A 27,378-nucleotide genomic window follows, 5' to 3' on the forward strand; every position below is an offset into this window, starting at 1 on the left:
TTTTCTCGGTGTGAAACCGAGAAAAAAGGATAACGTCATGTTGGAATAATTGCATAATCATTTTCACGCGAAACGGATTTCGGAGAGGTGTCTTGATTTATGGGAAAAATTAGAAAATGAAACAACGTTGCCTTTGCCAGCGACGAGCATTTTTAGTTACAGTGAATAATATTTCATTTGCGTTGAATGCAATGACAATCGCTATATACAGGGCTTTTTTAATTTAGATCAAACCCTTTTAAATATATGCAATAGTTTAGCGGTTTAAACACAAACTATTTTTAAAAGTGTTACACGTAGAAACTAACATAAGATACTTTTTCACATAGAATTATAAAAAGTATGTTAAGTTTACTAACTGAAAAGTGATCCTTATTTCAATGCACCTTTATTTACAATTGTGTACTTTATAAATAATTCGAATGTTTTTCTCGAACCGTTCCATCCAACCCATTATAAATGGGTTGCTTATTTTAATGTGTTTCAAGACCTTACACTTGAATCGGTCTCAACGTAGGAAAAAACGTTTAAAAAATTGATAAAAAATGCCGTTAGAGACGTCTGTATCAAACACTAAAACATTTAACTACACCCTAGCTCCATGGGCTTTACATGCTTTTAAGAATTCTTGTCGCACAACGTGCACTGAAGTACGGAACAGGTCGGGCTGCTATTGACATTTGCATGAAAATTATTAACCAAAGATCACACGAAGCACTAGATCATCCTATCCGTTCAAAGTCAATGCCATATAATTGTTCTCGTAGCTACAGAACCACAGCAACTTTAGCACTGATTGTTCTTTTGCATTGAACGAATGCCCGTCCTTTTGTGCTTTTTGTCTTCATTTTATACATCTATTTTTATATTTCTAGCATTCTATATAAAATTAAGTGCATTTAGCATAAGGGAAACATTGGCTTTCAAACACTTTAGATATTGGATCGAATGTTCCGGCTTATTTTAAGACACGGAAAGCCGAAACCTCGTCCTACGTCGGTTTTGCTGCCTCGAGGCAATCAAATAACTCATCGCCAACGAAGCCCGTACCAACATGATCGAATATCTGTCGGTAACCACTTAATTCTACAAATCGTACGTCTGCTTTCAAAAGAAACGTTCAGAACAAGTGGGTATGGAGAAGAATTAAAGAGAAACCATGGTTTAGGAAAAACCAAGCCCAGGGAATTATGAAGCTGTTACTCCCTATGAAGCAGAAAAGTACCATAAAACGAAAACACTGGTGAGTAAGCTATTCACCAAAAAAGAAGGGCATTCACATCGTTTTTCATTTCAATGATACGACCTAAATCGCATTTGGAGTGATTGTTAAAATTTCACATAAATGGATTGGAAGATAGTATGCAGGTCGCATGAAACGAAACACGATTCAAACAGGTTTTTGATTCCAATTACGTTCCAGCGTCAAATCTACACAACTTCCGTAGTCCGTACCAAGCAGCAAATAATAGTATGCTTTAGTGATTTGGCATGTCATCCAAAACACGTTAATATGCTTCATCTTTACAATTTCCGCTAGACACACGTTTTTTCTAGAAAGCCATCGATTTTGAGCATCGATATACGACATACTGCAGGTAATCAAGCCCCAAAGTGGCTCACCTTAAAACCGCTGCTCGGTTTAAACATATTGTTTGGTACTTAAGCTTTTTAATACATATTTGTGAGTTGACAGTACCTGTTGGTACAAATTATTATAATGCTTGTTTTTAACACTTCATGTAAGACTTCTCCAGATTGCCATACACAATGCTGGTTATTATATAAAAATTCTTTTACTTCTTGTACACTTCCTCCTGTCTTTCCATTATTCCTTGAGAAGTCTGAGCTTGGATGCAGCAATCGCGAAAATGAAATGTTAAATATGCATAAAACATTAATTTTTCAAATAATACGGTTTTATATACGTACAAAGTCTTTATCTACTCCACCCAATTCTCTCATTGATGGTATCTTCTGCGGCGAGGAATTCTCAAGCCGGCAAACCAACCTCCAAAAACCTTACTTGTAAATGTGTTTACTTCATTTTCGAAACTTTTTTTTTCGTTTTGCTTTCGGTCTCGAATGCCTCCGACACCCAGATTTCCCAGCTTCGGCGATTGTGCCACAGCAGTGCGACCAAATGATCGTTTCCGCACTTCCTCGGTGCTCCATACGGCGATCTCTTCCGAACTTTGACCGTCATTTCAACATCACTGTTCGGTGGTTTTATTATATTTTCATTTCTTTCATGGCTAATGTCTTAATTTTTGTTACACCAAAACCCCGCATTGTCCAATCTTCACGCTCCAACCGACGCACAGCGTTTCCCTCCTTTGCCATCACGTTAAGACATTGCTGTTTAAGTTTACGCAATGTTGGGGCAGTTTTGAAAGCCTGCAAAGCATTCGGTGGCCAACAGTATGGGGAGGTACGGCGAAGGAAAAATCTTCATATATTTTAATGATTTATAGCGTTGTTAATATTTTTGTTCACCCGGCTGTTTTTGCCATTTCCATCTTTACCTACACTTCTTACGCGTTATATTCCTTCTTTGTGTATATCCATCGCTCTAAACCTTTCTTTTTCTCGCAGCTTCTGACATTTTTCTCTATGCTCTGCCTGTTACATTTTTTCACATAAAACATCAAAAAACCGTTTCGATTCTCGCTAAACCTGGAATTATCACTTTCTGCTTTCGTTCAGCTATTAGATGATATGGTTTGCTTCTAGCTTTGTTTCATTGCTGTATAACAGTATACTTGAGTTTGATTTTTTCACATTGTTTTTCTGAACCATGCTAAAAAACTATATATAAAATCAACTTTCGTTAGCCGTCTGACTAGAAATATTTCTAAAATAAATAAAATAAATAAAATCAACTTTCGTTTAACCCGTCATAGACGAATGGTTAGCATAATTCCAAAGGAAAAGTTAACCATTTTAACTATAACTTAACTCAAATCGCCTTTGATGCTAATATTTTCAATTTCACAAAAACTGTGGAAAGAAAATAGGCATTCCTAGCTAAGGAAATAAAAACACGTATATGCAGAAGCTATTAATCATTATCAAACGTTAAGGGGTTAACTTAAGATATCCTCAAATTGTTCAACAAAACTCAATTGGATTTGTAAATATTCTTCGTGGCTCAAAGTAAAACAGCATTGTGCATACTCCCGCAAAACTAATGTCATTACCAAAGCTTCTTTCGTATTGCTAACCATCAAAAACAAACTTGAACAAGTTGAGTCAACATGAAACAGAGATTACCAAAGGTTGGGAATGTTTTTCGTGCCAAACTTGTGCTGCTTGCTGTTTGCCATGATTGCCTATTGAGCGTAGAATGTGTATGTTGTCAGCTAAACAGGGTTATAGACCGGAAATATCGATTACGAAGGAGTACAAAATTATGCACACTCATATTTCATGTACGATTCAATGGTTTCGACTGTTGTTAATCATTTGTTTCCTGATAAAGTTCAATTAGGTTCAATGCACTTAACCATAGCGGTGAAATACTGAATCGGTAGCATGCAAAGAATGCGCTTTTAATTGCATCAACAGGCGACGCAAGCATTTTTGTGGTAGGTCAAGCTTAATTGAATATCTGGAAAATTTGTAGCCCGAAGGACGGTGGTCTTTAAAGCGATAGATCCTGTTAAACAATTTGTATTGTTTTATCTATGCACGGATGCCAGCCTTTGTAATTGAACTTATCATTTTAAAATGATCCTTTTGTAGTGAAGTATTTCTCAACATTTGATTTTGGAGTTTTTACAGTGACGGTCAATACAATAATTTCGGCCCAATATTGACATTTGAAAATGACGCTTACAATACTTTTAATAACAACCACTTTGCAGTCTTGGCCTGCTGCAACAATCTTCGATACCCCTCACGGCTACAACACACAGGAAACGCATATTAATGCCACATCACAATTTTGAAAAAAATTAAATGAATTGATAAAAAGACGACAGAAAAACCATAAAGTTATAATAGTCAAGCACCCTTTTGCGAAATCAAGCAAAATGTAATGAGGAGATAATAAACCAATTCAACAAACTGTTTCAAATTGAATGAATAGCATTATTTTGTTGACTCGCTCTTGTATTTTGTTGATTCTTTTGTATATTGCATCTCAACGTATCTCTAAGTTTTACTGAAAAAAAAACATTGTCGAGTGTTAATTTTTCTTCTTTTACTAAACCGAATAGTTTTATTCTATTGCCCATCACTGTACATAACTTTGTTGATTTCAGAATTTGATTGCTTTCTGTGACATCTATTTCGATGCCTTTCATAAATCTACCCTGCGTTTCTAGTGCAATTACTAATTTAGAAAATTTTATTCTAACAACATTGCTTTAATACATGATTTACAACAATCTCGCTTGATGATCAAACTATAAACTTGAGGATAGATTTTTTCGTATAATGGTTTGTTTGATCAAACAGATCGTTTTATGGTGCTCACATTAACATGTCCAAAAGCTTAATAGTTTAGTGTGCTTCACTTGAGGCTCAAGTGGAGGCTTTATAGCGATTTAAAAGCAACACCTCGGCGATCACATATGTGGTGACCGGTCAGCATGTTTGAGCAGTTCGTTAAGTCAAAAATAAATTAGTTATTTATAGTTATTTATTGTAAGAATCATCCTTTTCCGTCCGACGTTTGATGAGAAAAAGAGTAAATGGCAAATGTCTTTCTTCCAAGTGAAACTTCGAGCAATCATTATCTGAAATATCCCACAGTGCACGAAACTCGTGTGCGTTTCCTAATTTCTACCAAATACCTCACTTTATCTCAAACTCGTCGTTACTCATGCTCGGTTGTGAGGAATAAACGGAGCTGCTGCTGCTACTGCTGCTGGAACTATGTTCCGCGTACTTGAATTACTTTCACGCCGGCTCGATTCCGTTCTAACACGTTCAATTTTCACACTCTCGGGTAATAAAAACCATCATCGTAAGCCTACAGTGCCTCACCAGTTTTAACAACAAGGCCAAACCCAAGAGCGCCGGTAACTCACGGGTTCGTTTGCTGCGCTGCGAGAGTGAGCGCCGAAAATATGGGTTGGCTATAAATAACATTTTTGTGTTCGGGCGGAATAGAAAAAGCGCCATATCTCTTCTCTGAATGGTTTATGACGATTGCTCCTCCTATTCGCTGTCACCATCTTTGTTTTGTTCCCGTTTTCGAAGGGGAAATCGAGCATATGATTTTAATGTTTTTGCACTTCATTCGAATCTTGGCCGTAGCACGTGCGGACTCTTCTCCAGGCCTTTGCCGTCAGGGGAACGCATGCGACGAGACAGAGCATAATCGTGCTTTATTGTGCTGTTCGGCTGAGTTATTTGGGCACGGTACACTTTGTGCCTCCTGAGCTCCGCCACGACCCGTTCCAAGGACGGGCGGGGGAAAGACGAACGGAGTTGCCCCAACCTTCACCGCATGGCGCGCACACACACACTTGACGATCGTAAATTTCCGACGACTGCCTTCGCGCCTCAGTAAAACCCTTGCCGAGCCCCGAGAGCGAAATTCTCATCGTAAATCTTGACTCGCTCGCGTGTGGTTTACGAGCGTAACGCCGAAAATAAAGCATACCCGAGACAAACCCGTGTGCGCCATGCCGGTGCGTTCATCTCTTTTTATCACAAAATTGATTGTTATTGTTGTCTCGTCTGAGTGTCTGTGGGACGCACCACCCCGGTCACCCCTCTTCCGGACCAACGCTGCGTGCCACATCTTTCGAAAGGTAGTTTATGTGAGAGAATCTCACGAAACTCAGCCGTTCCTCGAAGAGAGTCCTCGAACGAACAAGGCGGCAAGATGGCCAGCCAGAAAGGGTGACCGAAACAGGAATGGAGCGAAGATATACGAGACGCGGATTAAAGCACCCGCGCGTTCAGCCTCACTGTCGCCTTGTGCCAGAGCTTGCACCTCGCAGGAAGCAGTGGTTCCCCCGCCTGGCGAACGTGTACTAAGCTCAGTACAATTGTGAAGCACGTGTGAGTGCGTTTAAACACTCGTCTCACACGCACACACACATAGAAAGTCAACTGGGTGCTACTCGCTCCTTCTCTCTTTCACCAACGCGGAGCCGCCAGTCCCGGAACTAATGGGACAATCCATCACCGTCGGAGAGTCCGAATCCGGACACAGGCACACACACACACTATCAAGCATCAAAAGGGCATGCACACTGTCCCGAACCACCCTGCTTGCCTGCACAGCACGGCCAAGAAGGGGCTCTCGTACGCAACACGACTGACGGCCAACCAGTCGACATGCCCGAAGCCGTGCCAGTCCAGAGTGGGCAGAAAAGAAATCGTATTTTATGGTTTAGTTTGATAGAAATCGTAAAGAAATAAACATCAATTAGAAAGGCATAAACACGCACAAATAGAAGAATATCGGACAGCGCTTGCAACCAACTTCTTGGTTCCTGGCTGTTGTACAATTAGCACCGTCCCTAGTGCAGTGCATGTGGTAGCTCTACATTTTCAGATGCATCCCCAATTTATTCGAGGTTCGTGCCCAATGCCTGCCGAGACAACGTAATATGGCATGGTGTTACACCGATAAGCACACCCAATATACCAGAATACTTCAGTGACAATTGCCGTGTCGTAGTGTAACGTCAACTACAGTGCGAAGAAAGTGCGCCTGCCGAAGTCGGCTCAAACAGTCACAACAAATCGTAAAATTTTATTGCACTCCTCCTCTGCGCCAAGGTCGTTAAACCGTCGCCCGACTGTGTCTCGCTCGGTGCCCATTCGCAAAGGTTCCCACTCGGAAAGGATGTAGCGATCAGTGTGGCTGTGTACTTTTGAAACTGAGCCGAATAAAGAAAAATATTGATCACAGTTTAGACGGTTGACAGAGTGCGATTTGCAGTTCCGAGAGGAGTACGCGGCCAAGCAGCATGACGAATGATGAGTTCGAGTTTATGCTTCGTTTGTGCAGTTTTGTGAAGAGTGACTAGTTGTCTCTAAACCGCTTCCACACGTCCGACAGATTGTGCAATCGTGTAGTTTTATCCAGATCGTTCCACATAAGATGTAATACACGGAACGACACTGCTGTTCAACTCACTAAACGTTTGGTGGATAAATAAACAAACAACGCTAAAGAAAGGTGTCAAAGCAGTTGACAGTTGGTGACAGAAACAGCGCTTCCTATTTGCAGTGATAAAGAATTGAAACACGAATATTGAATCTGTTCTACATTAAGAACCGAATAGAACCACACAGTATAGGTGTAAACCGCTTACTTACCTACTACTAGTGCATGGTGGTACTTGGTAGATTTACCAAGAAAACGTTTATAAATCTTCGCGTGCTCACCATACGATGTTCCTGATCAACCATCTAGGCTATTTAACGTCGCTCCATTGTTGTATGTAAGTAGAATTCTTTCATAAGTGAGTTCGCATAAGAGTTAAAAGAGCCGACGGTAAAGCACGTCACACTGCTGACGGCAAGAGTTGGAGAACAATTAATTATTGTGCATTTCAACAACAACATTCCATTTCTATTCTAATCCTTTGTATGTCGTGTATCTAATCTTCGAGAATGTTCGCTTTGGCATTTTTTAGCATCAGCAAAGACATGTACATCCATCACATTCCCTGTCGCAGCGGGTAGAAGCGTTAAAAGCCACGAAGTTTATTTTTGGAACTTCGTTTGGGATTTGCAAAAAGGTGAAAAGTGAAACAAAATGAAGGAAATATGCACACGGATGTAAATTATGTTATGTTTTCAATCCGATCTCTTCGTTCGGCTCATAACCATGATCATTTACTACAAACGCTGAGCCATTTCTGTCCATTAGATAATGTGATTCTATTTACGGTCATGACTAGTTGAGAATCAATTGGTCAAGAGAATCAAGCCTAAACAGTTTATCTTGCAAAATTTCTTCGAAAAATATTTCTAATTATCGTTCGTTTTGTCTACAAGTTCTACAGGTGGTTAGCTATAAAAGTGTAAACGAAAACTGATGGCTTGCACATTAATCTTTCCGATTTTCGTACTATCAATCCAGTTTTATCAAACCGATCGAATTAAAGAATATTAAGAAATTGTACGAGTGTGCGCTTCTTCCCACTTTGCTGAAAACTTGTAGCAAGTTGCTCTTTAATAAATCTATTCATTTTCTATCATGCATCAAATACTGCGCGGGATTCATTCATTCACCATTGAATTGTAGGCACAGTTTCTCACACAGAGGTATCTTGCATTGTTGTTGGTAAGTTGGTTTATTGACTTAAATTCAAATCGACTTCATGCCAAAAACCTCTAACTAGATTTTAACACCTATCAGCGCAAACTTTATCAGTCAATAAAAATACATATTTGCCGTGTGTTGCCCACTTCAACCGATTCACAGAATTTCAGAAGAAAGATGCGAAGGGATTGCTTCCTGGGAATGGGTAAAACGTTAAGAAAAAGAAATCCCCTTCGCTAAACCCGTTTTCGGCTGTGCTGATCGGCCCATGGATTAGTGTACCTGTATCATCGTGGATGTCCGTGGTGGAGACGTCTATTTCGGGTTCGAGGAATGCTACGTTGAAAACGTGCTTATCGATTTTTTTTTTTTCTACGCCCGATCTGTGCCTCAGAATGAAACGAGCTACACACACGGAAACAATCCGGCGTTTTCGCACAGCTTTTCAAACACGCAAGCCGTGTAGCATGAACATATGCAGTGATTTTGAATTGAAATGTCTTGCCGAGTGTTATCGCGCAAAACCCAAAAGTGGCATCTGCTTGTCGAGAAATGTTGCAGCAAGGTGATAGTAGTTTGCGAAAAACTTTTTTCGTTTCGATCGTGTCACGGACTTGCTCCATCCCCGGTTTGACCAATCAAACCATCGGTCGTAAACCAAAATAAACCGGACATCAGCGATCGGATGCGACGCGACGAGCCAAATGCAAACGATTGCCGAGCCGCCCAGGAGAGCTCGGTGGGCCGCAAAGAAAGTGGCAAAAGTAAAGTACGTGCTTTAACCACGTAATTTTTAATTTAATAATGTACGATTATAGAGCACATAATTTGCATTATGGTAATTTAATTATGCACTACACGATTTAAGCATTATTATTGTTATGAGTTCGAAAAACCAGCCACAAATCACACCATTTTGCATCCGCTTTATCGCTGCACAAGCTGACCGTGCCAATGCGTCGACAAGCCACCGGTGTATTCCGGTGGTGATATCCGGTGGCTAGTGTTCACCGGTTCTCAATCGCTGCATAACACTCGGTGCCTAAGCAGGGGACGATTTGTTGTCTCTGTGAGCCCTTTCTCAAACTCTGGCTGCGCGGCAATAACACACAATGTCAGCATCACTTGTACCGCCGTTTCATTGAAACGCATTGCACACCGCCCGCTCGCGCTCGCTAAGTAGGCTAGGAGGCCCAGAATAGGCCGCGAGCCCTGAACTGCCTGAACCATCGAAAATTATGAATGCATACATACACACACACACACCACCTAGTACGTGCACGTACGCGTTGGCTCACATGCATAAATTTATGCGCGCCTGTAATTGTTCGGTCATGTTTTGGTGACACGAGGCTGACGGTGATGGAGCATTGCGAGCCAGCGAAAGGAGTTTTCTGTAGCGGTACCCGGGAACATTGCAACCGTAGTAGAACGCAGAATGTCCATCAAATAGTACTACGTTCGAGATATGTTTACAGAAATATTATTCATAGGGGTTTTCACACTTTACCGTTTCGGCAAAGATTGCAATAGTAAGGCGAAAGCTACGAAACTAATTTACATTAATGCAGTAAAGTGATCGTGTTCAGCAGAAAACACACGCTACGCACATCGTCTATCCATTAATTTTAAATTATCAAAACAAAAGCCCAGCTAGATGTATGTCCACTATCGTCCAACGGACAAGAATGTCAAATAAAGCATGATTTGTCCGTTGCATCATGAATAGTGTATAGCTAAAGTGTCTTGCATTAGGCCTTACCCATTCCTTTCCAAAGTTTTCTTCATACCGTTCATCACCTTTATTCATCAACATAAAGTCAACATAAAAACAATTTCAATAATGATACTCTTCATACGGCAAAGAAACACGAATAAACGATTCTTTATCTTTACTACGCATTCTCTTCTACAAAGATTTACATTTCAAACTTGTACCTCAGTGCCAGTAGCTCTGATAAGCCTGTGGCTGTTGACATTGCTCTTAATCTACAGGCTGCAAATGTTATCTGAACTATTTCCATAAACTGCACCGGACTGGCCCGGTTTTCTCGTTTGCATTCTAACCGTATCACACACGAGCGCAAACGAATACACTCAGTTCACACGTAATTTTCTATTCTTCTCCAGCGCATCGTGCAGTTGTTCGAAATCAAAATTATCATGCGTAACTTGTTGCTGGAGATGATCTTGTTGCAAGGAGGAAACGGTCAGAATTTATTAACACCATTTTATTGCATCAGCTAGCTGCGCTTAGAATTAGAAACAAAGCTTACAGGTTAGAAGCTTTCGACAGCAATATGCGCTGAAAATATTGAAATATTTGACGTTCAGCTTTATCATACGTCAAAACGTCCGGGAACTCTCAAATTGCATCCACCAGTGACAAAGGTGTGACGCTCAGATTATCGATAAAAGGTCACGCGATTGTTTTTGCTGGCCCCGTTTGGTGCGTGGGTTTGATCGCAGGACGGATGGTCCTCGTTTTTTGCACATACGTGTCCTAAGTCCACGACAGACATGTTAAACGGGGGAGCAATTATAACACCGTCCTACCGTTCACCGAATGTGTCATGCCGATAGTCGTAGATGGATTCGTCGATGCGTCGATGAAGCGGTTACTTTCGCCCGGTTCCGTTTTTACGTGCTTTGCGCTTTTCAACTCCTTTCGCAACTCGTAACTTCATCCCATGAGATGTGGGATATTATGTCAAAAACAAACAAAAAAAAAGCCCCGTGCGTCAGCTTTGGCAGTAACGGTGCGCCGCTTTACACGCGTTCGAACACCGATTTCCATCTAGATATAAAAAGAGATGAGCCACCTGCGACCGCCGCCACACCCTCATAAGTTCCGTTTAGAGCGACACGAAATACCCGACCTACACTTGCGCTGAATTTCGCGTCCGTCACCGTCCAACCACTTAAGAACATCCGTGTGCAATGCATACCCTGTTCCCAGGGATGACGTTTTCGTGTTCTGCACATTTATTTTTCCCATCGATTTTCTTTTGGCGATCGTTCACTTTGCGATTGTCCACGGTTCACCTTTTTTTGCTCGGACCAGCTGGATATAAGCTACGGACTACGAGCTTGCGAGTTTTGTATGTTGTGTGCGTGTCCGTGTCGCCGGGCTGGGTCGCAAACTGAACTGAAAAAGAGACACGTCGGGGCAATGAAGTGATTTATTGTGATAATAATAATGCAAATTTCCAGCCTCCCACTCGAGGTTCGCCGCGCGCACCCCGTTGCGTAGCGTTGCACAACGCTAGTTTCACCGTTCACTTTGGGCCAAACCGATTCGATTGAGTGTTTTGGTGGCAAATTCAAATGTTCAGTGAGTGCCCATCAGGTCTGGACGGAAAGTTTACTTGAAAGTTGTGTACTTTGGCTTTGTTATGTTGAAGTTTATTAAACCAAAGAGTAATGCACAAACTATTGCAATTCGATTCAAAACCTAACAAATTTTAGCAGGTTCATAAAATCAAATTTATTCGCATTTAAAAAAAAGTCAATCAATTCAGCCTTCCTTGTAGGGACTTTTTTTTTTCTATTGCAATGAGCTTCTAGTCACTGCTGAAGTTCTTTATCAGAATAAAGACAGGCATCAGTAGAAATACATTACATATTTTGGTGGATAAGATTGAAACACAAAATCAGCACACAAATTTATCAAGAAATACATTCAAACTAACCAGAAGCCTTTGTTTCGAAAACTGTTCGATACATTTTTCAGAACTACTTTTCCTATATGCACGCTAAGATTAGCGGAATCTAATGCAATGCTTTCTAGTTGCTCGATTTGCTTTGAAGACAAATTTGTCTGATCGCTGCCAGCACGTCTGAGTTACTCGTTTTGCTAAGATAATTTAAGAATGTGACAGGTGCAATCCTGGCTACATCCGTTATCGAGATGACGAAGCAAATCTGAAGAAGAGTCGAACGGCTAAGGAGAGCGAAAACTTAAAGGAATGTGTAGAGACACAAGTCAGCCAGCGACTTAATGTAAGATTCGAAGATGAGGAAGAATTTGGTCCGGTTCGGCGCGGAGGTATGAGCAAAATTTTAATTAACTGAAAGACTCTTTGCCGCGCTACACATGCACTACAAGGGTAATCGTACCAGATCACAAAGCCAGGCATACGTCAATCTCAAGTCATGCACGAAGACCTAATTACACTCTTTCTACGCCCTACACAAAATACGCGAAAGCACCTTGATGCAGAAAGGTTGGTCAGGAAAGAGTCAATTTTTCATTTTAGTTATGTTTATACCACAGTTTAGTGAGTTAAGGATTTTTTTGAATTTACGTTTCACAAATCTATGTAGCCCACGTGGTTTGTTAATGTTCTTCACAAATGTTTTGTTTGATGTAGTTCTTCGCTAGTTTTCGAGGTTCGTCAGAAATGTTTTTGATCATTGGACGAGCTAACCTCAAACATTGAAAACGTATGGTTGAAGGTTTATTGTCTGAATAACTACATTACGGGAAGGCTCTATCAGATTTGTGGTACAAAAAACAGACCAGAATTGCCAGATGAGTCACTTCGAATGGCACATGGAGAGCATATGAATAAATTCTTTTGCTATGCTCTAATGATACTCTATTTCAACATCGTTGTTGATTAAAGTGTGTATACATGAAGTTGTTCTATGGCGGGTTTTATCGAAGTCCAATGCTATAACTTTGCAGAGCGATGGTTAATGTGGTAGCGGCTTCGGTATTCACACGACAGGACTATGGGTCGCATCCCCTTCGGACCGTCTCCCCGCACGCTGGACTGTACCATTCATCAATGGGCTAAATTAAGTCAAGGAAACCCAAAATGCCAGGCCAAGACCTGCAGGAGGCTACAGCCCCAAATAAATAAAAGCAGAAAAAAGCTAAAACTGTATAAATGAAATCATGCTTTTCATCACATTATAAAATGAAACGTTTAGCGTTTAGGCCGTTCTTTATGAATAATAAAAAAGTGAAACGCATGTACTTTTGTAAAAAGGCTTAATGACAAGATCTCGTTTCACTCTATGAAACATCTTACACATCTTACAGCTTTTAAATCTGTAAAACATTAATTTTTAAATTTAAAATATCGACCGTCTCGAAAATCTCCCTCGTAGAATGAGGCGTTCAAGTAGTTTTTGATGGCACCATCATCAAGCCAGGATTATTTACACTTTATCTGTGCATTGGCAGCCTTCTAAATTAATTTACAAACATAAGCTACATAACCCGAGTGTTGCTTGACAGTTTTCTAAGAGTTTCATAACCTTAACGGTTATGAATTTTTGTGTTTAAGCAAGACCAAGAGTATATCGTCCGTTTACCAACTCTGAACCATGCCTTCTGCTTATGCAGGTACAGCACTGTCGAATACCATCACCATGTTTTACTTGCCACTGTTCGATGACCCTACGAGTATTTCAGGGTGTATATGTGCATCTGATGGCAGAATAATTTATGTGTATTCCAGTCCACCTAGCCCACAGGCTTCTTATTTCCCATTTCTCATCATCGCATGCTAGATGTTCTGGCGTTACTGTGCCATCACTCTCGGCGAACCCCGGCCCGGCTTACAAAGTTTGTATATTTCCCGAATTGTGCTCTGCATACACGGCCATGCACTCAGCTAGGTAATACTTGCTTGTTACAGCAAGTCTGTGAGTGTGCATGCATGGCCATTATACGGTGGACAGACGGTGGGTTTGCGAAATACACGTGTGGTGCTCCGTTTTTTGGGACCAATTCATGTACGATCTTCCAAATAATGATTTCACTGTGGAGAGAAATTATACTACTGGATAACGCATGCCGGTGAACCAGGTCCGTCCGTCCGTCCGAGCTGCTATGGGAAAAGCCAAAATTAATGACTTTTAAAGCGTTTCATTTCCATGTTGGCCTTGCACTGGAAGGTGGTACAAGCGCCATCGAGGATAGTGCATCCAAAAGTTAGGGAACTGGTTCGCTTCGCTACCAGATACAGCATACGATATTAAAAATCTCAATCAATGCTCAGCTTCTCTTCGTGCAGTGGGTAACTTCTGGAGTTGTACGAACTCTCCGTACTCGTGTGCTTTTTGCTTGTCCCAGCTGCCATGCGTAACATTGAACACCTGAAACTATGCAGCAGAGAAAGTTATAACAGCACGTTGGTAGGAATCGCATTCTAGAACATAAACCGTGTTACCCACCGGTGTCGAATAAATCAATATAAATTTCATTTAAGGGGAGCCCAACAACGTCACACGTGTTTCGGCTTTTTGGTATTTGGTAACTTTGCTCTCTCTCTCTCTCTCTCTCTCTCTCTCACTCTCCTCTCTCTTTCTCTCTGTCTTGATGCTGGAAGACATGAAATGCAAAAGATTCTCCAAAATGTTTGACAGTGTCAGAACTCTTTGAACGAAACAAACACTTTTTGTAGATAAAGACGTTTCAGGAGCGTCATTTAAATTAAGGCAAGGTTCAGACATCTTTTAGATTTAGATATTTCTAAATATCCACACTCGGATACGCCGGTGTTAGAAAAGTTGGTGAAATCAGGGCCGCACACATGACGGCCGAAGAAGAAATTGTAGCACGGTTTATTATTATTCATGTTTTCCATGTCTTTGGAGCCATGCTCGCATTACCTCGTGCTGTGACTTACAAATAATGTTCACCAAGCAACTCCGCTCTTACAATGCTGGACAAACTCAATAACTCAAAAGAAAACTGTCATTCTTCAAATAAACTTGATAAACTTGATGTTTACTTGCTCAAAGTCAGCTGTATCATCTACCTCTGAGTGGAGATCGTTTAAATTTGATACTTTACATATACCGCACACAAATTTGAATAGTTGATTCAATATATCGCACACTCTTTTGTGTTATATTGATTTAATGATACTTTACAAGCGCCAAAAACGTCAAACGGTCTAGAAAATTAAAGGAAATATTGCTCTTTTTCTTGAAAGCAAAAACATCTCAACATGACGCTTTAAAATGATTTAAAATTGCCGAAAGATACGTAAGCTTAAAGCGAAAAGGAACCGACGAACAAAAAGGATGAATTAACAAAAAAACTTACACGCACACAAAACGCGAGTTCCATTTACGCGTTGAGCCTAATGCAAACACGAAGACATAGATTCAAATAATGCTATCCTTTTGTGGTTTGCTGTAACAGTGCTTGTGAATGATTTATTTTGGATGCAATAAATTACACAGCTGTACTACATATTCAACCTCCTCCCATTTGACAAATTTAAACGTGATGCTGCGCAAGGAAAGAAACATGGAGCAGTTTCGTTTCAAATTTATTTTCTTGCCCCGAATGCACAAACACACACACGTGCTTCACGTGCTCATTAGAAATAGTTAGACGCGTTATGGTATTAGTTCGGGCCAATGAATGAAGCATTGTGGTTTTCTCGAAATTTTCCGCCGCCATTCTGAAAGGAAAGCTTCACGCACACTGCTGCGCAGACGAACACATTCATCATTTATCTTCCCTGTAGACGAACGCACACTAGCATCTGCTGATTAAAGCAGGAAAGGTCACATAGAAACGGAATGGAGAATGAATGTCAGCGGCTATGGCGGAGGATGTTATAATTTATACTATGATTTAATACGTGAAAATTGTGTCCCGCTTGTTATGTAGTGATATGATACATTTAACTGACTTCGCTTGTAAGTTCCCCGTTGATCCAGGTTGAATTAGTCAACCTTGCGTTTGTTCGTTGTTGCTCCAAACACTTCATTCATTGCCTTGTTTACGGTCTACTCTTTTTTACAATGTTTTTTTTCTGATTGTCAAAACGAAACACGGACAAAGGCCTTCAAGACCAAACCATTGCAAGAGTTATTATTTGTGTTAAAAGAGCAAATTTCCGATTGATTAGGAAACGAATAATATTTTGAGCAAACACAACTTTGTCCGAGGTTCATAAAGATTAAAAAATATGTGATGTGATGTGATGTGAAAAATATATTTTTGCTAATTTAAAGAAATGTTGGATTCTACTATGATCTGTTTACAAATATAAGTTTCAGTGTTTTGTTAACGCTTGAATTCACAAATATTGTTTGTTTCTGAACCACTAAAGAAATAAAACATTTTCGTCAACATCTTTTACGACAAACCAAAATCATAATAAAAATGTCCTATAATGTTTTGAGCCCGGTTTTGCTCGGGATATTTTTGACAATCAAAAGCTTACGAAGAATATCCTTAGCTTGCTATAAAAATCGTGTCCTGAGCTTTCCAAAGTGTTCAGAGCTTTCGTTGATTAGGACAAAACTAAAGGTTTATATTTTTAACATGTTTATCATCAATACTGTTTCTAAATTAGTACGATAGAAATGTGTGTTGTTTAAGCCCACCGCAGAAAGCGAAAAGCACATCCCATACATGAGAATATTAAATCAATTTATGGAATAGTATAACCACCATACGAAAAGGATTCATACGATAGAAGATTTTTATAGCATCGGAATATCATTCGTATCCTTGACCTAATAAAAGCGTCATAATACGCAAAGAACAGCGGCACCTATCGCATTTTCAACGCAAGCGCAATTTATGGCAATTATTTGTATGAACTTTTTTTCCATTAGCTTGAATGAAAGAGAAAGCAAACTGATTCAGTATTAAAGATAAAACTACCCTAATGATGTCGAAGAATGAGCAATATTTGCAAAATTTTAGTTATAATGAAAGCTTATTTGGCACAAAACATTTAAATGTGGAATTATCACACAATAAGCCACCTTCAAAATTTTGCTATAAACATTTCAGGAATGAGACGCCATACGTTTTAATGGCAGAATTGATCCATTCATCGATGTGCTAATGTCAATCGATCGATATAGAGTACCTCGTAAATACGTAATATTATTCAAATTTTTCACAGTTTCATAAAACTGATTAATACTTCCTGAAACTTTTTGCCATAAAGTTTATTATGTACGTGACCAGCATGAAAAAATACACTTCCGTGGAATACGCTTTCAAAACAACACATCAATCTATTTGTTTTATAGTTTCTCATCTATGCTTTGCCAGTGTGCATACCACCGGCTAACCAACAAACTGTGAATTTAAAATGTGTATTTGTAGGAGTAGAATACTATATAGATTCCTGAAGCATGTTGCCCGTTCCTCCAATCGTATACCAGTGACCCAGCATAGCCTCATTTGTGATGATACATGTCATCTGAATTAAACGCCCAGAAGGTGTTTGGATAAAATACTATGAATATTGTTCGGCTGCCCGTTGAAAGCAAAGCACTAACCAGCTCGCTTCCTAAAACGTAGCGTATGCAAACGCTCTGGCCGCAGGACCGCAGGAACCAAATCAAACCAAACAACAACAGCAAAAAATGAATTGGCTGGTTAACGGATGATATAGAAAAAATGACACATGTATACGTTCCAAACGACAACACAAAAGCGTTGCGCGTTTCACAGAATTGGGAATCCTCTGCAATCACTGCAACAGTGCTGCCCATGGGCTCATGTAGGGCAAGTCAATGGCAAAAGAAAAACAATCGAATTTTCAAACGGCCACACCGCGGGATCTTGTCGGATCTCAATCGTCGATACTTACGGCCGCTTACCAACCGCTAAGATCATATGCCTTTAATCCCCGTATCAGAATAGAGCGAGCACACTGGCGGCGAGGCATTCCTTTGTTTAAAAAACTTCTCTCCTACATTTTGCACACATCCGCAATAATCGTATGGAGTGTTAGTTTCACAGATCCGTACAGCAAAACCCTTCGGAAGTGTAGTTAAGTTTCTCGTCGCAATTTCATGCACTGCTAATAATCAAGTGAACCGAAATCTTGGTACCGCGGTCCGTACACTTCGCATCAAAACAATTATGATTTGCATTCGGTAGGTTTCGTTGCGATGGGCATTGCAGTAATACATATATCCGCGGGTACGAATAATACGGATGTGTTCGGCATTTCACACCTCCACGCAGGCCGCCAAGATTCTGATCGTATCGCCGAATGTCAGATGGTTTCGTGAAAGATTTCCCACAATAGTCACTAAGAAGATCACGTGACCAATTGTGTAATAGCTCCACAATCCGGGTTAACGAGTAATAGGCCTGGGTTGATGCTGCATGACTTTTGAATCAAACCTGAAAGCAGCAGCGCTTATCCGGGGCGATTGTCCGTATTTGCAAAACAATGCAAGCCACCAGATGCCGAATTTAAAATAATAGGTGATAATGGCGGTAGATGTTATCGTTCTGGCTATAGCGTTTTTTAAGCGACAATCTGCTACACAAATAAATAACGATTTACAGTTTCAACTACCCTACCTCAGTGTGCATTTCTTTAGTGTCCATGGAATTATGATATAAATCAATTTGGCTCGCTAAAGGTACGAGCAAACCAATTCCTTACGTTGAAGAGTGCAACCATATTAATTAGAATTTCTTTTTTTTTTTGCTAAAGCGCACCCGAGAAAGGCAATAAAAGGTCTTCGAAATGCTCAACAGTATATGGCTTTTCAGAGATCGAACGCTTTGATGTATCTCGTTGCTCATGAGTAATAGCGATTAGCGTGTGTTGCTAGTTCAAAGTAGGTTGTTTCGCACAACTCAGGAGGTCTTTTTGCAATTCTGGTTTCCTGCAAATTCGGCGGCTTAGTTATTTTACTTAGCGTTCGACATTCTGGTCATTTTGGGATCAGAAACAAATCGATTTTTTTTTCAAACTGCTTTACAAATTCATTGAACATTGGAATCTGTCCTATCCTTCTTTGCAAATCTTGGTCATGTCAATACACCAATCTTCGGTCTGAGCAAAATAAATGAATAACGTTCATAAAAAAAACATGATGCATGTTGAAGTACGCTGATGATCAGAAATGGAAAAACGAAGAATTGGACTCATGATGTAGCAGCCAAGCAATGCCATAGTTCGGTCGGTACACCACTGAGCATCCGTACCGAACACGTTATAGACAGTCCGCTTACATTTGACCAGTCAATGAATATGATTTTTTTTTTACATCTGTTTACTCAAAGTCTACCGTAAATATTAAATTTCATGGACATTTATCTTTCATAAAAATAAAAACACTTTGAAATCTTGTTATATTACATCTTGTATACTTTTTAACTAATTTTCCAACAAACAAACGAACACAATTTCATATCAAATTGTCTTTTGTTTATTCATTAGGAGTTTGTTCACCCCGTATTGCTCATAAACATCTTTATTGCTAATGAAAATGCCTTGTACTACAATACAATTTGGAATGGTTTGAAAGTTGAGGAATGTTTTGAAAATTCGTAGGCCGGTGGTGTTAAAATGATAGCACCAGTCTTTCTTACGACAGGACCGGCCCATCTCGATCATCTTCCTTTAAGCAGGACTAACTACCTGGCACTAACTACCTAAAGACGGAACTACCTGGCAGAGAGCTATCGTAAGTTAGTAGTGAAGAAAAAATCCCATTTCATTATTATTAAATTTCTAGCGCTAAATGCTCTGATGGCGCGTAACGAACGCTTTGCTAAAATTTAGTCAAGACACATTCTACGATGCTATCGCGTGCTATAAAGAAGCTAGCGCTCTCTTGTGAGCATTCCTCCGCGAAACATGTATGCAATACGGTGTTTTCCTTCATCCGAACTATGCAAGCAAAGCGGTTTCACCCTGTTTGTATGCAATGTGTATAACACAGTGATTGGAAGCAATAATTCACTGTTGGTTAATTAAGATACGAACAAAACGCAAAAATTATAGTTCCTTTTAATATCACCAGCTGTATTCCGTGTTTTGTGAAAAGGAAACATGTGAATGGTGAAATAATGTTTGTTTGAATGGGGAAATTATGACTATTATGCTCATAATGATTTTCCATTTCACTATGAAATGTCGAAAGATTTTATTATTTTGATGCCTTCAACTAAGCAATGGAATATTAATGAACGAATGTTTTCTTTTCCTTTACAGATAGACTGCTTTACTACCCGTACAACAACAAACAAACCAAAGAAATTAAATCATCTAACGTTGATATACACAGGTAAGTATTGTAATTGTGCTATTTTCATGGCTCAAAATCAACTGTGACGAGAAGCTTATCTTAACGTGTATAAATGTAGACCATTTGTGTTCAATAACATAAAATACTACGGCCAGAACGTTATGCAAAAACATGAAGAAAAAAAAAATTCAATTTGATTGGAGGAGTTATTATATGCGTTGACGGTGGAATATTTATTTTCAAATCTCACATTTGAGTATCTTACGCCTTGAACTGTTGTGCACTTAATGTGAAAAATAGACTAAACTTGCTAGGATTATCAAAAATGTTACAAATGTATTTTTTTTTTTTTTGATACTTGAAGAACGGCCTGGCCGTATTGCTCTTACAACTGGATTAGTGTACAGACGACGGTAGCAAATTATATGCGCTTACGTTAGCTATTAAAGCAATATACGGATGCTCCCGAAGGATTGTCTCAGTGGAGTAATGTCTTTAGAGAATCTAGAAAAACAAAGTGAACTTACTTGTTTCCTACAACTATGTCCTTGACTTCACTAGCGGCAGCAACCACCTGTTACATACATCCAAAAATAATAAGCATTTCACACGAATAAATGCAGCAACTAAAACAGGATGTGAAATTGAATTTCTGTCATGGCCAATAAGGATGTACCTATAAACTATCATAGTAAATTTCTTCCGAATCGTACCAACGAGTATGTCAAAGATTAGTTCAGCTTCTTGTACAATGAATGTTGCTGTTTTTTTTTTTTGTAATAATCTTCTTTACAACACGTTAAAACAGTGCTATACACAAAACATCTCAATACTCCAATGCTGTGGAAAGCCAACATGCCGACGGTAATCGATAGCCATCTGGGTTGGCGTTGACAGTGAATTGGAAATGAATAATGGCCGCTCCTGATAAAAATGCTCACACACAAATGTAAAATCCTATCTCCGACACATACCTTTTCTCTCGAGCACGCAAGCGTATTTGAGTGAAAACGAAAGCGTTTGGTCTTTTCTGTTTATGCAATGCAGTTCATGCTGCAAAGCTCTTCTGTTTGGGATAGCTTTGGGTTACTTCTCTGCCCTTTTTTACCAAAGTTTATGTTGTCGTTTACTTACCTTCTAATTCTGTTCTATTCATTTGTCGTATCCGTTCGTAGTTGAGAGCGAATATCGTCTCACACTCTCACAAAAATCTACTCTCCTAGACGATTCATCTGCTAAGACCACATTCTTTAAAACCTTCGTTCGGGTACCTACGAATCTACTGTTTGGTTCAATGCTTCATCATCACAAGATGTAATTTTTATATGGATTGCCATCCGTTCATTGAACATACCTCTCTCAGAAAGTGTTTTTATATTCTATATCTTTCGACAGTTTGGCATGCTCATTTGTCGTACTCAATTCCACATAAATAAATTTACATTTTTATCCTTAAGCAATGATAAGTGGGCCTAGTTTACCAGTTAAAAAGGTTTGGTAGAAACCATGGGTTTGATAATTGAGCAATTTTTGTAACAAGTCCTGGACTACGCGGACAAGATTTCGTTTTCACGTGGTTTCGGTTTCAAACGAGACTAGATTCTCTTTTCGTGTAACCGGGTTGTGGCCAGACTATTAAATAAGTCGAACGACCTGTAGCGTTGCTCCCAATGAAGGTCCGGGATATCAAACGGTAAATCTAAAATCCCGTCGGTATTTTAAAGTGAAGTTGCGCTCTGCGCTCCACACAGATTATTAATGCTGCATCCGACGACGTACGATTGTGAATTAGTGATGAGTTGAAGTGACCCTTGAAAAGATGTCTTTAATTTCAATCTACAGGGTTACAGGCGATCTAATCAGCGTGTGCCTGAGTCGAGACCATTTTCCCTGTAGGAAAATTATCATACTTACCACCAACACTGCGTTTACGCAAATATAGCAGCCATGACTTACGTTGCGGACGAGGAGAGATCCAACACATTGGATGCGATTTTTCTATCTAGCTTCACGCATTCGGATGATGAATAGCTATCGTAGTGTTTATAGCTCGTTTAATTTCTGCAAATTAACGCTAATTATGCGATACCGGTATGACATTTCCATGAATTAATTATTGCTATCGAAATGAACCTGTAACTGAAGCGCACAAACGACATACCGCATCCGATACAAGGGCCGCTGGTGCTAAAATGGTAATGGTAATATTGTTTTATATTTTAAACAAGTAGCACGTTAAAAAATGCTATATATTGTTGGAAAAGAAATCGCACATATATATTGCAGTAAAAGCACAAAAGCAACAAGTGGTCAATGTTGCACTGAAGAATTAACAAACTAAACATTAAAGCTCCCACAAGCATGCGTTTGCTTATCATTTCTCTGTCCACCCACAAATAGAACCGATATGTGTCACACGCTTATTGGTGAGATTGGTGAGAAAATATTAATTCATGCTTATTATACCTAGCTGCTCCTTCGCGTTATGCTTCCGAAGCATAAGTAGTGTTAAGTTGCGAGCGAGATAAAAATGCAATAAAATTAACATAACAACATTATTAATGATTTTAAATTGTTAAAAATGCTGTTTTACCTTCTTCGTGCGGCTGGCTGGCTGACTGCTGTTGCCTCATGAAAAGTTTTTTCCTTTCCCTGCACCGGCCTCGTTCAAAGCGTTGGTGGTTCTCCGCATCGCTTCATCCCCAGATGAATGTATGCACTGTGTCAAATGAAATGCCGACACATATTCTGGTTTCGAGTACCCAACCACAGCAAACTGATCTTGGCCTAACGTTTGTTCTGTGGAAAAGAAACTCGGTTTCCTTGGTTTCCTTGAAGCTTTTTGCTGAATTAAATTGCTCAAGAAAGACGGGATGAAAGCGAATCTCAAGATACCCGGGAAGCGCTCACCATACACGCCGAGAACAATCAATGAACACACACACACACACACACACACACACACACACACTCAAATATGGCACAATCTGCTTGTTGCTTAGCGTTTGTCGCAGAGGCTCAAGTTGAGTAAGAAACAAACAAGCGAGATCTTTTAACTCAACGCATATAAAAAGGTATTCCTATATGCACATTGGGAAAATGTATTGAGTGCAAAAAGGTTGATGGAAATATTTGATGGCTTCTTCCTTGTGGCCGTGTGCTCATGAGCCACAGCCTGCAGAATGATGAATGAATAAGAAAATGTGTGGAATTAATTTGTTCAATGAGTCTTAATGATAAATATACATAAATCTATCTATACAGGAGGGTACTCAAACAGAAACGAATAGAGAGTTTGGCGAGAAAATTTATAGCCCTCATCGTTCTCGTCAAGCAAACCAGAGATTCATCGCTGAGGTGTTGCGATGGATAAGGAAGAAATGCAAATTTGATTTGAATAAACGTCAAAGTCATCCGTGTATTCGAGGGAAGATATGTACTTTCCGCCAACGAGAGCCAATCCACATGAAATGCGCAGATTTGATGTAGACGAAGCTTTTGTTTCCGAACTAAGCGAAGAATGTTTCCGTTTTTTCATTCGTCTTACGCTTTTGTTTAGACTATGTTAAAATTGTTTTCGGAAGAAGGAGCGAACCAGCAAGGACAACGCACTAAAAAATCCATGAAACGAGCTCTAGCTTCCTGCCTACCTCATGCATGTCTCGGTACAACGGCACGGTTATTTTTTTCTTTTCTTTTAGACTCTTACCGCCTTTGAGATTGCCAACCACGGGTAATCGTGGCATTCTTCAATATTGTGGGTGAGACTGTCTTTTGGAGCAGGAGCAAGCAGAAAAATCATCAGCCAAAACAGTCTAAGTCGTGATTTACGAGCTGTGAAAGGAATTTTTAACTATTTCGTTTGCTTCCGCTTGCGTCATTTAAAGATGTAATGGTAATTTAATCGATTGAAGATACTTCTAAGATATTGATTAAACAAATTGAATGAAAAGGAAAACGAAAGCTATTTAAAAGATTTAGTTTAAAAAAAGTTTCAAAAGAAATTAATCAAAAGAATATTAGCTTTTTAATAGTAAAGAGCCAAATTTCCCAAATGTATACAATTGCAAAGCAACATTTATTTTGTTGCACAAGTAAATTGAGTGTTTCCCTAACGCACGGAAAATAAAGGTCTGTGTTGCTCTTTCTTTTTTAATCGTGGGTTTTTCACTTCTCTGTAACATGACTACGGTAGGAAAAAAGAAACACAACATTCAACGTTTACGACAACTGTCACCTGCTGTGCTCCCTGTCACTTACCAGGGATGACAACGATAAAGACAATGCATAGAGCGACTTTTTCATGCATGGGTTCTTGCTGGACCTATGGTAATTTTAGACCTTACCACGTATCCTACATGTTTAGCTCGGAATAAAACTTTCAAATCTACAGCCCACCACAGCGATGTATTTCGTAAAAGTTAGAAATTTAGTGAAACTGACTGCATGCGTTAGTTAAAATAATCTGTAAAGATGGTAAAATATTCCGTTAAACAATGAAAAAGTGTCACATAATAAACAAAGATTGATAAATTTGAGTAGTAGGACAAATACTTTAGATATCTTTCGATACTTATACAGGCAATGCGGAGTAACCTTGGTTGAACTCCTAGCATGAAAATATATGCCTGGAAAAGTTTATACGCAATAAAAATTATTTTTTATCGAGTTGGGTAATTCGTCGCAATATTATGTTTTAAATGGTACAAAAAAAACCTACTACAACTTGTTTGCTTTTTATCATGATCATGAATCATGAATTTAATCATGTATAGCTATTGCACAATTCAACAAAACCAAACAGCTGTGAAACATAGAAAATAGTCTTATAAGACATACTTCAGTCAACTAATGCTCTAATGCTGCAAGGTCCTTGAAAAGTATTATACTGAGCTTTGAAACACTTTCTGGAATGGCTTTTCAGATAGTTTAAAATCAAATTTAGCGAGTGTACTACAGTTTCACCATTCAACCTGTCAAGAATGTTCCTTGCTAAGCCTGTTCAAAAGTTTTTCCTGTTTCTTGAAACGAAGCCACGCGCTTCCATCGCTGCAGAAGAAAACTCTAAGGATTTCTGGAGCAACCTTCATCTGAGACTGAAAAGAGCAGCTGTAACGGGGAACTTGTGAAACGCAACATTCTATTTTGATCCCTCACTTGCTCAAGCTTTGTTGTAAGAGGCAATCGAATTATGGTGAAGTTGCTGAATATTTGAAACTTCATGCATTACTTCTATTACTGCGTGAATATGAAAAAAATTGAATTAAACGCTTGCCATAATTAATGTGCGACTTTGTCGATTACAAACCGAAGGTTACAAACCTTCAATCATCAAAGATTTTTGCTAAAGCGCTATAGCGGGAAACCATGTGCCAGCTCCAAATTGTTATGTCCAACTGTCAGTTTTGGCTGTTCATATATTGACGTAGATGGTGCTTAGCGAGCATTGTATCCTTTTTGCTGAAACCGTACCTGTCCCCGCTTGTTTGGGAGGAATGTGAAGTTTCGGTTAATTAAATGGATATGTCTTTCTCGCTCAATCGAAGGTGATCGACACGCTGCAATCGCGGTAAATGTAGACAAAAAATAGCAAACCAACATAAACACTCGCACACGCAACCAACAAAATAAAAAAAAAAAAACATTGGTTGTACTGTACTTGGTTGAAGTCTCAGTTTTACGAATTGTTCAGATGTATCGGAGACTCAAATTGCCATAAACAACCGTGATACAGACATTACTTTGCTTCGACCAACTTCTCGACGACATGAGACAACCCGTGCAGCGAATTACTTGCCGTACGCGTACAGGTAGTCTGCGATTCTTTCGTGGTCGCTTTTTTCCTTTGCAGCTCCTTATCGGGATGTCGCGATCAGGATCTTGTGTCATCGGCCCTACTCCAATAAATGTCGCTCAGTGGTGGAATTGATTGAACAATTCTACAATTGTCAGATGCATTGTAGGAACATCGAAATATCGATTTGAATCGTTGTATGGGTGAGTGATTGCAATGGTAGGAAGAAGATTCCGCACAACCAATGAATAAAGTAACGAGACCAAGAGGATCTCGTGCCACCGATGGTCGGTGATGTTACACGGTAGATTTGAACAGGCTTGGCGCATCTTCGGTTGGTTCGTTCGTTTCTCTTGATATACTACTTCAACATGTGACCAATGAATAATGCATTCTTGACTGAAACTGTCCCCAGCGATAGCATACACATCGCTCAAGGATCAACAGCATATTTACTAAACGTGTGAATGTTGCGAAATGCAAGAAATTTCAAGTTTCTTAAAAACGCGAAAAAATTGCTTGAAATGTGTAAAATAACATGCATAATTTATCATTTGACTTGCTGCTCCGAAAAAGTGATTCGAGACATTGAAAAGCCTATGCAGAAAGATAACCGATAATGTAATTCTCCTATTTATTCTAAACGCTTGTTGATAAAACTACAAAACTTATCAAAAGACCAAACCAAGTTCCATCGAAGGTAGAGGCATCAGGGACGTAGCGTCCATTACTTCAAGTCCGACGAATCTTACAACCAAACCTATAACGAGGGAAAGAGAATTTTCTATTGTACCCGTGCACTCACACTTGCAAGTATGCTCCGAGCATAGAAACTCATACTTCGAATAATCTTCTCTGTTTACAACCACTTGCAATACCGTTAAAAGCATAGGAAGCTGAAGAGATGATTTATGGCACTCAATACTGAAGGTGGCGTTTTCTGGTTTGGGTGAAGTGAATATAATACTAAGAAACACGAACAGACGCGCCGGAACAGACACCAGGAAACGGTGCAAGAGGAGCCCTTGTTCAACACAAGGTTGGTCGAAAGGCCGATGAGTTGGTTGTATACGAGACAGCAGATTCGCTTTCTGCAGAAGAGTTAGCAGGCTTAGAAAGTTTTAAATAAATTTTAGCATTTGATATTGACGATGGCTACGATCCTGAATATTGCTGTATATATATATGTATATATATATGCATGATGCATTATCATACGGACTGAACGATGCACCATTTCGTATTTAATAGAAGCCTATGAAAAATTTAAATCATTATCTCTTGTTGTCAGCAAGCTTATACATTGCCGTTGGTGTGATGTATCCTTCCCACACGCACTGTTATCAATTCA

General features: G+C 39.5%; 1 protein-coding gene across 2 annotated transcripts in view; it reads left to right on the plus strand.

Moving 5' to 3' along the window:
• The first annotated feature begins 6,063 nt into the window (after positions 1 to 6,063).
• LOC118507772 (homeotic protein antennapedia) overlaps positions 6,064 to 27,378 on the plus strand; it is a 68,512-nt gene continuing 47,197 nt past the window's right edge. The window contains exons 1-2 of one of the 2 annotated variants that reach the window (XM_036046806.1): positions 6,064 to 7,412; positions 20,200 to 20,272. The gene's annotated coding sequence lies outside the window, so the exon portion shown is untranslated. The remainder of the gene's footprint in view (positions 7,413 to 20,199; positions 20,273 to 27,378) is intronic. The other variant, XM_036046802.1, reaches the window with a different exon arrangement.

Source organism: Anopheles stephensi, chromosome 2 (genome assembly GCF_013141755.1).
Source record: "Anopheles stephensi strain Indian chromosome 2, UCI_ANSTEP_V1.0, whole genome shotgun sequence".
NCBI lineage: Eukaryota > Metazoa > Arthropoda > Insecta > Diptera > Culicidae > Anopheles > Anopheles stephensi.